Source organism: Phyllostomus discolor, chromosome 4, assembly GCF_004126475.2.
Source record: "Phyllostomus discolor isolate MPI-MPIP mPhyDis1 chromosome 4, mPhyDis1.pri.v3, whole genome shotgun sequence".
In the NCBI taxonomy this organism is placed as follows: domain Eukaryota; kingdom Metazoa; phylum Chordata; class Mammalia; order Chiroptera; family Phyllostomidae; genus Phyllostomus; species Phyllostomus discolor.
In genome coordinates, this window is record NC_040906.2 from 17,533,272 (window position 1) to 17,546,348 (window position 13,077).

A 13,077-nucleotide genomic window follows, 5' to 3' on the forward strand; every position below is an offset into this window, starting at 1 on the left:
GCTTGACACCTTTTTTTGGGAAGATATTTGCACTGGAAGTATAAAATATTCTATCAGTATCTTAGGTAAATCTGCACCAGAGAGGGGTTTAGAATACACCACATCTTGTAGATGTGGTGACTTTATCAAAATAATTTGAAGATGATGCCAGGAATGGCCTCCTACATTCAAAATGCTGTCATTTATCATTTTAGGCTTGATGTATTTCTTTGACTACTCAGAAAGGATGCAGGCAACTTGTTTGCTTCCTTGCTTTCCTTTTTATAAGGAACTTGTTGCAGGAGGTCTGAGTATTAAACTCTCACAACTTGCACTTTTTGTACTAAGTCACATGTTTCAATTCCTCATTCCTCAAGATATCATTGAGATAATTAGCTACAGCTTATGATTCTTTCTTGACTCAGAACCAATTCTTATACTCAATAAAAATAGGTACTTCTTATACTGATCAGACAGAGTAAACAACCCATTCTGTCATCACCTTCAAAGCCATTGCATTCCCGCTGATTGAATTGTTTTCTAAGTAGTTTGCATTTTCTGTTTGAAAGAGGACAACAAAACGATAACATTTTTTTTAGATTTTATTTATTTATTTTTTGAGAGAGGGGAAGGGAGGGAGAGAAACATCAATGTGTGAGAGAAACATTGATCATTTGGCTTCACACATCACCAATGGGGGACCTGGCCTGCAATCCAGGCATGTGCCCAGACTTGGAATTGAACTGGTGACCTTTTGGTTCGCAGGTCATAGTTTAGTCCACTGAGCCACACCAGGCAGGGCAACAATAGCATTTTTTTCCTGTGAACTTCCCTGGTTGTTTATTGACCGTTGAATGACAGAATGAGTCTATTCTGTATTATACTTCAGTCATTGCTAGACACTATTCATTATACTTGACTTATAGTTTCAGTTTAAATAAAGTTTGCAGACAATCATTAGGCATTAAATTGGGTGTTCTGTATAAGTCGAACTGTAGTGCATTAGTGTTTGGTTAGGGCATTGTATTTCCCCCATGAATCTATTCTCCTCCCCATTCTTTCTGTCTGTCTGCACTAGGAGAGGCAAGTGGCAGCTGCAGGTATTTCACAGACCTGAGCTGTCAGTGTCTCCAGGTTGCTCACCCTGCAGCTGGAGATCCTGTGGCTACAACCAGCCGCACATCTATAATATTTCATTCGGAGCGGAGTAGACATCTCCTTATCCCCAGGGCACTCACAGTTGAGTGAGGCAGCTGATGCTCTTCCTCTTGAAAATCTAATCTATTTTATGACTCATGAACTTCCCTTAGTGGAGACATGTTACCTATTATCCATTTGTGTACGGGTTTTCTTTCATTGTTTTCTGCTGCACTGCAAATTATTTTTTTTCTGACTTATTTGATGTTAATTGCTTCAATCAACTCTTTAAAAGATACAGTTCCATTTGTTTTCTCTCAGTCCCCTAGCAACTTTTCGGTTCTTCAAGACCTTACGAAAATAATTTAGGCTCCTGTGAATTCATTAACAAATTCCCTTCATAATGTAGGATTCTTGTCAGACCTTGCCAATGTGTGCAGAGCAGAATCAAAATGAGCATTCCCCTTCACCTGCTTACAAAACGAAAACAAGTAGGAAACTCCTATTCTTTTCATATAATTTCCCTTGAAATTGTTCATTGTTATTTTCTCTTAAACGAGAGCATTTTTTTCTTATTCGTCGTAGACCATAATTGTTTGAGAATTTTCATCCGTCAACAGGCTTGCAGTGTTTTAAGGGAAATGCGTGGATAGTATTTGTCAAACTCACATATTTTCCTAAATTCACTGAATTGACATCAGTTTTCTAATTGTCAGTGGTGGTGAGTTTCACTATGTGAGAACAATTTGCACTCAAAAGTCCCGTTGAGGTCGTCCTGGCTTTCTGTTTCTCCAGAAATGAGGTCCCTTGCCTAAGATTGCTTGTGGACCATTATATATGCTTATATTTTCAGGATACAACACAAATATTAATCATCTAAATGTTTAAACCTTTTCTACCCATGAATGTAAGTGGTCAATATCTAGTCTACTATATTTTAAAAAAACATTTCTACCTTTTATTATATGTCATGGGAATTTATTATTTACTTTCTATTTCTTTCGATGTCTTATTCACCGATAACCCATTTTTTAATTTGATTTTGAAATCATTTCAATCTCACTAAAAATTGACAAGAACATTACAGTGGGCTGTCTATTCTTTTCACTTAGATTCGCTATTTGTTAACATTTTGCAACATTTACTTTATTATTTCCTAGTGCACACTCTCTCTCTCTCCCTCTTTCTCCCTCTTTCTCTCTCTGTGTGTGCGTAGGTACACACATAAATGTATACTTGTATGCATCTTGGTGACAGAGATACTTAAACATAGGTTTGTTTTCATGAACTATTTGAGAGTGGGTTGCAAGCGTCATGTGCCTTTACCCGAAATCCTCAGCGGGCATACGTTTTGTCAGACTAAGGACTTTCCCTTACATAACCACAGGACGACGACCAAACTTAAATTTAACATGGATCCTGCATCATGATCGAACCTAGAAGACATGTTCAAATGTTACAGTTTCACTGGCTGTCTTACTAATGTTCGTTCTTCGTTTTTCTCCCAGTCCAGGGTCTAGTCCATAAACCACGCTGCACTCAGTTGCCACCCCTTCACTGGAACAGCACCTTCCTTAGCCTTTGTCTAAAATGACACGAATTTTTTAAATGTTTTTTTGATTGAGAAGATTTAAGTTGTACCCTCCTAAGAAATTTCAAGTATGTATATAATACAGTGTTACGATTATAGTGACCATGTTATAATTAGGTACTCAGACCTGAATCATCTTAACAGCTAGATGTTTGTACCGTTTTGCAAACCTGTCTCTCTCTTTTCCCCCACTCCTAGCCCCTGGCAAGCACAAATCTGTTCTGTTTCTAAGTGTTCAGTTTTTTTTTTCTGGATTTCACATGTAAATGAGACTACACAGTGTTTCTTTTTCTGTCTGGATTATTTCACTTAGCATAAGACCCTCAAGGTTCATCCACGTAGTTACAAACAGTAGAATTTTCTTAGGCTGAGTAAATTCCATTGTATGCATGTACCAATCTTTATCCACTCAACCACTGACAGACACTTGGGTCGTTTTCCAACCTGGGCTATTGTCAGTAATGCTGCAATGAACATATGAGTGCAGGTATCTCTTCGATTTGGTGTTTTAGTATTTTTGGATTTATACCCGGATATGGGATTGCTGGATCCTATAGTACTTCTATTTTTAATTTTTGAGGAAACTTCGTACTATTTTCCACAGTGGCTGCACCAGTTCATATTCTCACCAACAGTGCACAAGAATTCCCTTTTCTCTACATAAAATGACACGAGCATTTTCAAAGAATAGCGGTTAGTTACTCCGTAGAATGTCCCTCAGTTTGGATTAGTTTGAGATTTCCTTCTGATTAGATTTAAGTTTTGCATTTTGGAGGAGGACTATCATCAAAGAGAAATTATTTCTTAGGACACATAACTTCTCATATCAAGATATCTCTTTGTAATTTGTACTACTTTGTGATATATGACTAATTTATGGGGAGATATTTGAGATTATATAAATATCCTGTTCCTCATGAAACTTTCATCATCTAAGCATCCATGGATGATTCTTGCTTAAATTAATTATTGATTGATTAATTAATTATTCATCAATTGTTTGAACCATGATTTTCTATATCCTTTATTGCTCCCACATTATAATGTGAAGAAGAGCTTTCCTTTCTCCCTCATTCATTTATTCATTCATTTAATTATATCAGCATGTATTCTTGAATTCTTTTTTTAAAAGATTTTATTTATTTTTTTGAGAGAGGGGAAGGGAAGGAGAAACAGAGGGAGAGAAATAGCAATGTGTGGTTGCCTCTCACATGGCCCCCACTGGGGACCGGCCCACAACCCAGGCGTGTGTCCTGACTGGGAATCGAATGGGCGACCCTTTGGTTCACAGGTCCCTGCTCAATCCAGTGAGCTACACCAGCCAGAGTGGATTCTTATTTAATTATTCCAGTTATATGTTATTATCCTTATTATTTAAATCGAGGCACAAATCGTCTCAGATTTGGTCGGTGGGGGCTCCTTTGGGACCTTGTTTTTATACTCTCATTTCCTTTTGCTCCATACATAGATCCATGAGTTTTATTTGCTTCTATTTATGTACTATCTGAAACACGAAAGTTTCATCTTAATGAAATCCACAGATAGTAACATTAGGTAAAAGTATAACTTTCAGAAAGTTAAAAATATGACTCCTACACAGCCATAGTGAGTGTTAATTATTTTACTCTTTAGTGAAGGGACCAAAAACATGATAAATCTAATTAAAGGGGAATTTGAGAGCCTGAGTACTTACAGACAATAAAACATGGAATGCTGAAATAAGATTGCACAGCCAGATATCAGACTGGTTAATAATGCAGCGTAGCAATAAAATCGTGTTTGTGCTTTCTTTTCTACAAACAGAAATCTGCAAATTAACATCTAATTTCACAGAGACCAGGCACATATGAACATTGCATGCTACTCTTCTACTTTAATAGAAAGTTGAAAATTTTCATTGGTGTCTTTTGTGGACCTTCTTAAATCTCTCTTACAGCAGGGTGAGCCCATTTTACCTGGGAAGTTAGAACTTGTCCACTGCAATAATCCCACCAGAATGGGAAGACTCAGTGGACTCTTGGCCTCCTCCTCTTTAAAATAATGAATTGTTTACATGTTTTCTGTTTCTTTTTTTTTATCTTTGAGTGTTTTTTTCTTTTTCTGGACATGAAAATCTTTTTCACAGTTCTTCAAACTGCGGAATGCCAAACAGGATACTGTATTCCTCTGGGTCCAACAAATACCAGGCACACGTGGTATCTGGGTTATTTCAACATACCCGCAGCTGCAAATGCTGTATGGGGTAGTGCCGTAGACTTATTATTTTTTGACCCATAAATTAAAACATAAGATATCATAAATTGCCAGATTTTCTACTTATTTTTATAAATATGTTTATGTTGCTTACTCTTTACACATTCATTTATTCATTAAAAATATATTTATTGTTGTAAAAAATACATACATTAAATTAACTATCTTAACCTGTTCTAAGTGTATAGTACTCAACTGCATACTTAGAACAGTACTTAAACTGTTCCCATTTTTTTAAAGATTTTATTTATTCATTTAGAGAGAGTGGAAGGGAGGGAGAAAGAGAGGGTGAGAAACATCAATGTGTGGTTGCCTCTCATGTGTCCCCCGCTGGGGACCTGGCCTGCAACGCAGGCATGCACCCTGACTGGGAATCGAACCGGCAACCCTTTGGTTTGCAGCCCGAGCTCGGTCCACTGAGCTATACCAGCCAGGGCATGTTCCCATTCTTGAGTAACCATCTCCAAAACTTTTTTATCCTGCGACACTGAGACTCTCTACTCATTACAAAATGACTCCCCATTTCTCCAAACTTGTTCTGGCAACCACCATTCTATTTTCTGATTCTGTGGGTTTGATTACCTATTCTAGGTAATTCATATTAGTGGAATTACACAATATTTGTCTTTTGGGAACTGGCTCATTTTACTTAGCATGATGTCCTCAAGGTTCATCCATGTCTTAACATGTGTCAGAATATTTAAGGCTGAATGGTATTCACTATGTGAATATACCACAATTTCTTTATTCATTCGTCAGTGGCTACTTGGGTTGCTTGTACCTTGGCCATTGTGGATAATGTTGTTGTGAACATGGTTGTGCAAATACCTCTTCAGGATTTTGCTTTCAGTTCTTTTGGATAGATACCTAAAAGTGTAATTGCTGGATCATATTTTTAATTTTTTGAGGAAACTCCATCCTGTTTCTCACAGTAGCTGCACTGTTTTACATTCCAACTGACAATCACAAGGGTTCCACGGAATTTCTCTACATCCTGGCCAGTCCTGTTCTCTGTTTTTGTGGTAGTAGCCATCCCAGGGGTGGCTACTATGAGACAATGTCTTGCTGTGGTTTGCACTGGCACTTCCCTGATGATTTGTGATGCTGAGCCTCTTTTCATGTGTTCGTTGGTCATATGCGTATCATCTTCGGTCACTCATTTAAGTTCCAGTTTGTGGCCTGAGTGCTAGAGAAACAAAGATAAATGAAGTTTCTCAACCTTAAGAAGTTCACAGTTGACTCAGGAAACTAATCTGTCAGCAAATGACTGTGAAACAAAGTAAGAAATGTCCTGAGAAAAGTGACGAGAGTACACACAAAGTGCTTTCCAGCCATCTGTGTCACCTGGTTATCGCTCATACTTCCTTTTTAGTCTTTGCCTCTGAATATACTGATGTTCACTTATACCTTATTCCATCAGAGATAATTTACAAGTCTTCCCTTTCAGCTGCTTATACTTACCTTTATTATTCATTGGCTATTACAATTGAGTTGAATTTCCTCAGGCCCCTAATTGACCGGAATAAAGCAAAATAGGTTTCTGAAGTTTATTTCAGTTTGCACAACGGTTTGTGGCTGTCATGATGCCTAGGGCCTGACACACTGCCTTCCTGCCAATTCCTAAGCTCTAGGAATTTCTTATCTACTTTACATTTAAAAGGTCAACATTCCCTCCCTCAACAATTGTTCTTTCCTTTCCTCAGTGTAAACGTGGCTTGGACACTGCACTGCATGTCCCCCCCGCCCGGCCACCCTCCGCCAGTCCTCTTTGACACAGAGCCCCGAAGAGTCGGGAGAAAGAGGAGTACGGGGGAATGAATACGAGACACCATCTGTTCCCAGCATGTGACCGGCTGACCCGGGGTGCTGCCTGTACTTGAGAAATGGTCACTGACTCAGAAATGTATCCCTTTAGAATTCAAGTTCATACGGAGTCAGCCAGAGTTCTTAAAGTGTTAGCAATCAAACTACTTAGTCTGAACCACAGACCTAATACCTTTATGCTGGGATATTAGAAATCCATTTATTTTCACTCAGGAAATAGCTAAATTAGTAGTAGAATCAGACTTTTGTGAAGTATAAACTAACAAAGGCCCAGGGCAGATTTCTCCCTGCAAGGAAAGTATCAATGATCCCTACTAGGCTGATAGTTAGCCATTAATTACCTATCAACATTTGACTAAATTCCTTATGTTCTTTAGTTGTATGTATGTCAGTTTGGGGTAATTTGGTATTTCTCAGTAATCACTGCTGTTGCAGTATTCTGGGATAGCTGAAAACAGGGCAGCATTTACTCAATTTGCTACAAAAATAATTTCAGTTACAGCCTGTCATTTTCTTTCTACCCTGAGACAAGATTTTGTGAGTATAAGGATATGATCCTGTATATTAAGCTGGACAAGAATAGATGTTAAAAGTCACTCACAGTCATACTGACAGTTGAATATGCCTTCCATTCTAAAATTTGAACAAACTGTGACTTAAAATGTATAGTTGGAGTAATATTTAAGAGCTTGATGTCAGTCTGTTTCCTGAGAGTTATTTGCTGAAAGGTATCTCGGTAAATTGTAGCAAATAAAATAGTGAGTACCAAGCAAAAATCTGTTAGACTCCTGGCAGTTTGTAGGGTTGTAGCACAGTGCTGTCACCGCGTGGTCCTCGTCTGGTAGTATCTCAATATTGAGAAGCATTTTTATAAAGGCAAATTCTCTTTGATATGGGCAATTTTTTTTTAAAAAGAGAGCAATTTCTAAGTGAATCTTAAAAAGAAATAGAGCCCTGACTGGCATAGCTCAGTGGATTGAGCGCGGGCTGCGAACCAAAGTGTCACAGGTTCGATTCCCAGTCAGGGTACATGCCCGGGTTGCAGGCCATGACCCCCAGCAACCGCACATTGATGTTTCTCTCTTTCTCTCTTTCTCCCTCCCTTCCCTCTCTAAAAGTAAATAAATAAAATCTTTAAAAAAATAATAACATTAAAAAAAAGAAGAAATAGAAAACTTAAATAGCCCTATAACTCTAGAGAATAGATGTGCAAAAGCTATATACTAAAAGCTACAAAACTTTGCTGAAGGAAATCAAAGAAAACTTAAACAAAGGGAGATATTTGCCAAGCATAACTCGGAAGTCTCAGGATTAAGATAGCAATGCTTATTCAGTTCTCTCTATATTGAACCAATGCAATACCAACCAAAATCCTGGCAGGATAATTTTAAAGGAATTGACAAGCTTATTCTGAAATCTACATGGAAATTCAAAGAACCCAGAAGAGCTAAAACAATTTTGAAAAAGAAAAACAAGTTTGGAGGACTAATAGTACCAATTTCAAGGATTACTGTAAAAGTATAACATTCAACACAGTTTGGAACACAGATAGAGACACCAGACATACGTGCACACATACCCAGCCCAACTGGTTGTCACAGATAGGCTAGGGTGATTTAACGATGCTCAAACAATTGGATATGTGTATGGGAAAAAGTAAACCTCTATTCATACTTGATACCACACCTAAAGCTAATCTGAAATGGACCTAAAAGTGAGAGCTCAAACTGTCAAACTTCAAGAAGCAAACAGAGGATAAACAAACATTCAGTTAGGCAAAGAGGTTTTTGGTTTTGGTTTTTTTTTTAAGATTTTATTTATTTATTTTTAGAGAGGGAAGGGAGGGAGACAGAGAGAGAGAAACATCAATGTGTGGTTGCTGGGGGCCATGGCATGCAACCCAGGCATGTGCCCTGACTGGGAATCGAACCTGCGATGCTTTGATTCGCAGCCCGAGCTCAGTCCACTGAGCTATGCCAGCCAGGGCTAGGCAAAGAGTTTTTAAAAAGGACAGGAAACACAAACCATGAGGATCATGCAGTTTCATAGACCTGATTGCTTACCTACTGAACTGTAACCTCCGATTGGTGGAGCTCAGGAACCTGTTCTACCCAGCTCTCCAGGTGACTCTCTGCACACTACAGTTTGGCATGCACCATACATAGCAAGTGTGAAAAAAAATTAAAATTTCTCCTCATTTCACCAAGGAAGTAATTGGAGAGTAGAAGAAGTATGGAAAAGAAAAGACCTCTGAATGTTTTTGGGGGAAAAAAAACAACAGATGTTGAGAGTTGAGACAAACTAGAGTGCTCAAAATGGTGCACGTTGCAGGAAGCCAGATCACGTGATCAGAGAGTTGAAGACAGGAAAGGATGAGTATGTGGTAGGGCTTAAGGAGTGAAAATCTTCAGGAGATTGTCTCTGCCTTAAGATTTTTATTTAAGGGACAAGGGGAAAATAAGGATATTGAATTCACTTTACCATTCTTTAAGAAACTCAAGCTAATGAATGATTTTAGAACATTTTCCAAGTTGCTTTTGGTGGCTTGGTCGCTTTCGGTGGCTTGATTATGTTTTGTTGAACTCAGTACTACTCGCAGATTTTCCACGTGGGTCTCTGTGTTCCTAACAATTACTAAAGGCCTTTTTGTCTACTGCTCGATTACCTAACAACTATTCATTTCATGAATATGTGATGTACTTGAAGGCACACTTCTCCCAGGCATTACTAGATTATTTAAAAAGGGTCATTTAAAAAATGGGTCCACATCAAGGTGAATGCGTTGCCATTAACTTTGCAGAGTTTTGTCACCTCTCTCTACATTACAATTTGGGTGTTAGGTGACATGTTTTAGGATGGTAGGTAGAGTTCACAAGAAAGCTTCCTAAAGGTTCACCTTTACAATGGCCCAGAGACATACCCTGTCTATTTAAAACTTGTGCTTGATGTCACAAATTTGATACAGTGTTGATTAAAATGCAGTCTGAAACACACAGCTGAAAGAGCTTGAAAAGGGGGCTCACAGGACTCACAGATTATAGAATCTAACATTCTAAAAATACTTACACTGGCACCTGTCAACATTAGTAAACACTATATAAGTGTTTGATAAAAAATAAATTCAGTAAAATGCATACGTTTATCTATTATTAACATCTACCATATAGCAGGCACCAAGCAGAGTGCCGGGTTAAATGATGAGCCAGAAAGAGGAGATCCTTGTCTTCATCTGACTCAGGGTCTAAAGGTGAGACATGCAAATAATCACATAAATAAAGATATAATTAATTATAAATGGGGACTAAAGCATACTTAGTACACATAAGTCAAAGAAGCTTCAGAGAAGTAAGATTTAAGCTGAATTCTGTGTCAAGGGTAGGAATGGACTGGGCCAAGGACATTCCTATGTGTTCATTCTCTGGGCAAAGAATAAAATGGCACTTTCCTGAAAATAGAAGCAGGTTTATTTGATTTATAAAGAGAATGAGGCCTAAATGGGTATACAGTGCAGCTAGGGAAGGTAGGTAGGCATTATTTTTGCAAATCTATTAAACCATACTAACATAAGGATGTAGATCTTCACCCTAACGTCAGTGGAGGACGTCAGAAGTTTTAAAGACAGATTGTCTGTGTGAGTGTGTGTATATCTGCATGTGTGTGTAAGAGGAGAGAGACCATTTGTAAAGAGAACTTGGGCCCTGTTTGGAGAATGGGGTATGAGAGCTTAACGAGAGTCAACTAACATCTATGAAGACCACTCTGACTGCGATGCTGGATTCTAGGTGCAATGTGGGGATGAACGTGAGCTTCAGGGCTCTCAAGAAGCATGTGGTCCAGTGTAGAGGCTCAGACAAGACCACACTATCACAGAAATTTGTGAAAGCACAATAATAGTACTGCGTAGGGCAAGGAAGGCTACAGAGTAATGCTTCTCACTGGCCAGAGTGGTAAAATGTCACCACCGAGAGAAATGTTGGGGAAATGTACATACCAGAAAGATATGAGAAAACAACCACCACCATCAATTTGCACTATCATTTTATAAAGAAAGGACACATATTAATACCCTTCCCACACAAAAAAATGAAAAAAGGCCCTGACTGGTGTGGCTCAGTTGCTTGGGCGTCTTCCCCCAAAACAAAAGGTTGCCAGTTCGATTCTTGGTCAGGGATGCAGGATTAGATCCTGTTTGGGGGTCGCATAGGAAAGGCAACAAATCAATGTTTCTCTGTCACATCGATGCTTCTCTCCATCTCTTTCCTCCTTCCTCCTTTCCCCTCTCTCTAAAAAGAAAGAAATTTAAAAAAGCTGTGAAGGAGAATATCAAAATAAACAAAAGTTCTTTAAAATAAAAATGAATTTCATTTTATTGAGAAAAAAGAGACAATATTAAAAGTTTAATGAGTAATGCCTGTTGGAGTTCTGAGAATGTCAAAAGAGCTTTTTAATTTTGAAAGGAAATAGGATTTACCTGAGTCTTTTAGCAGCTGTGCTTATTACGCTTAGTAGAGATAAGCTTTGGGAAATTCACATGTGGGTAACCCAAGCAGAGGAAAAAGCCCTGTGTTATTTTCTGTAGCACACCATGGGCATTCAGTAAGCTATAGATCACAATTTGGGTAAATACAGTGAATATTAAATTAAGCAATTAAATAATAAAGCTTTGAACCTAACATCAAAAGCATTTAATTGCAAATTTGAAGCTTAAGTTGCTTTTTAAGAAAGTTGTTTACTTTAAAAGTATATAAATGTGTGTGTATTTATATACAATATACTTACCCTAAAATTTTTTAAAATATTGCTTTTAATTGATAGAAATATTGAGTAACTTTATGAATGCTACTCTTGACTTTATCTCTCCAGGTCTTCCTAGTTTTAACTAAAGAAGTAAAGATACTTGTTCAATATGATGCACAATATCACTTTTTAAAAAAGATTTTATTTATTTTTAGAAAGAGTAGGAGGGAGGCAAAGAGAGAGGGAGGAAAACATCAATGTGTGAGAGATATATTCAATTGGCTGCCTCTCACACGCCCCCTACTGGGGACCTGGCTCACAACCCAGGCAGGTGCCCTGACCAGGAATTGAACCTGTCTTCTCGTTTGTAGGCCAGCACTCAATCCACTGAGCGGCACCAGCCAGGGCACAATATCACTTTTTGTATGAATACTAAAAACAACATTTTAGATTATTAGTAAATGTTTCCAGTGGGCATATTTAAAATCAGGCTTTCTACTCAATATGACAGTAAAACTAGACCTTTTGGAGAGTTCAGTGAACTCATCATCATCATTTAATTTAAAAAAAAAGTTGCATAATAGTAAAACAACTTTGTTGAAAAACAGGAAAAAAGTGGTCTTTTTTATGCCTTATTTCCATTAATACCATGTTTGAAAACAATTAATTTACACACGGTTAAAACAAACTTGCAGATATTGTATTTGTATGCTTTTTGCATTGTATATTTTTTAAAACTATGTTTTATTGATTATGCTATTACTATTGTCTTGAATTTTCCCTTTTGCCTCCCTCCACCCAGTGCCCCCTCCTCCCTGCTCAGGCAATCCTCCCACCATTATTCATCTCCATGGGTCATGGTCATAAGTTCTTTGGCTAACCCATTTTATATACGGTACTTTACATCCCCATGGCTATTCTGTAACTACATAGTTGTACTTCTTTTAAAAGATTTTATTTATTTATTTTTAGAGAGAGGGGAAGGGAGGGAGAGAGGGAGAGAAATATCATTGCGTGGTTGCCTCTCATGTACCCCCTACTGGAACCTGGCCTACAACCTAGGCATATGCCTTGGCTGGGAATTGAACTAGTGACCATTAGGTTCACAGGTCAGCATTCAATCCACTGAGCTACACCAGCCAGGGCCTATTTGTACTTCTTAATCCCCTCACCTCTTCACTCATTCTCCCCTTCCCCCTTCCATCTGGCAACCTTCTGGTAACCAACTTCATTTCTCTTGTTTTTAAGAGTCTCTATCTTTAACCTTCAGCCTTTTAATAACGATGGGTCTTGGAGTGGGCCTCTTTGCATCCATCATAATTGGGACTCTGCACTTCCTGGACTGCCTATCTATTTCCTTCACCAAATTAGGGAAGTTTTCTTCCACTATTTTTTCAGATAGATTTCCAATAGTTCTTTCTCTTCTCCTGGTACCAATATAATGCCAATGTTGGACCTCTTAAAGTTGTGCCAGAGGCTGTTTATACTAACCTTATTTTTTTGGATCCTTTTTCTTCTTGTTTTTCTGCATAGTTGTTTTTTGCTTCCTTATGTTC

General features: G+C 38.1%; 1 non-coding gene across 1 annotated transcript; it reads right to left on the reverse strand.

Annotated features, from left to right (window-relative positions):
* Positions 1-1,049: 1,049 nt before the first annotated feature.
* LOC114495847 lies at positions 1,050-1,176 on the reverse strand. Its single transcript, XR_003684512.1, has one exon. It is a non-coding gene; the product is annotated as a small nucleolar RNA SNORA44 (small nucleolar RNA).
* Between the last annotated feature and the right edge of the window lie 11,901 nt (positions 1,177-13,077).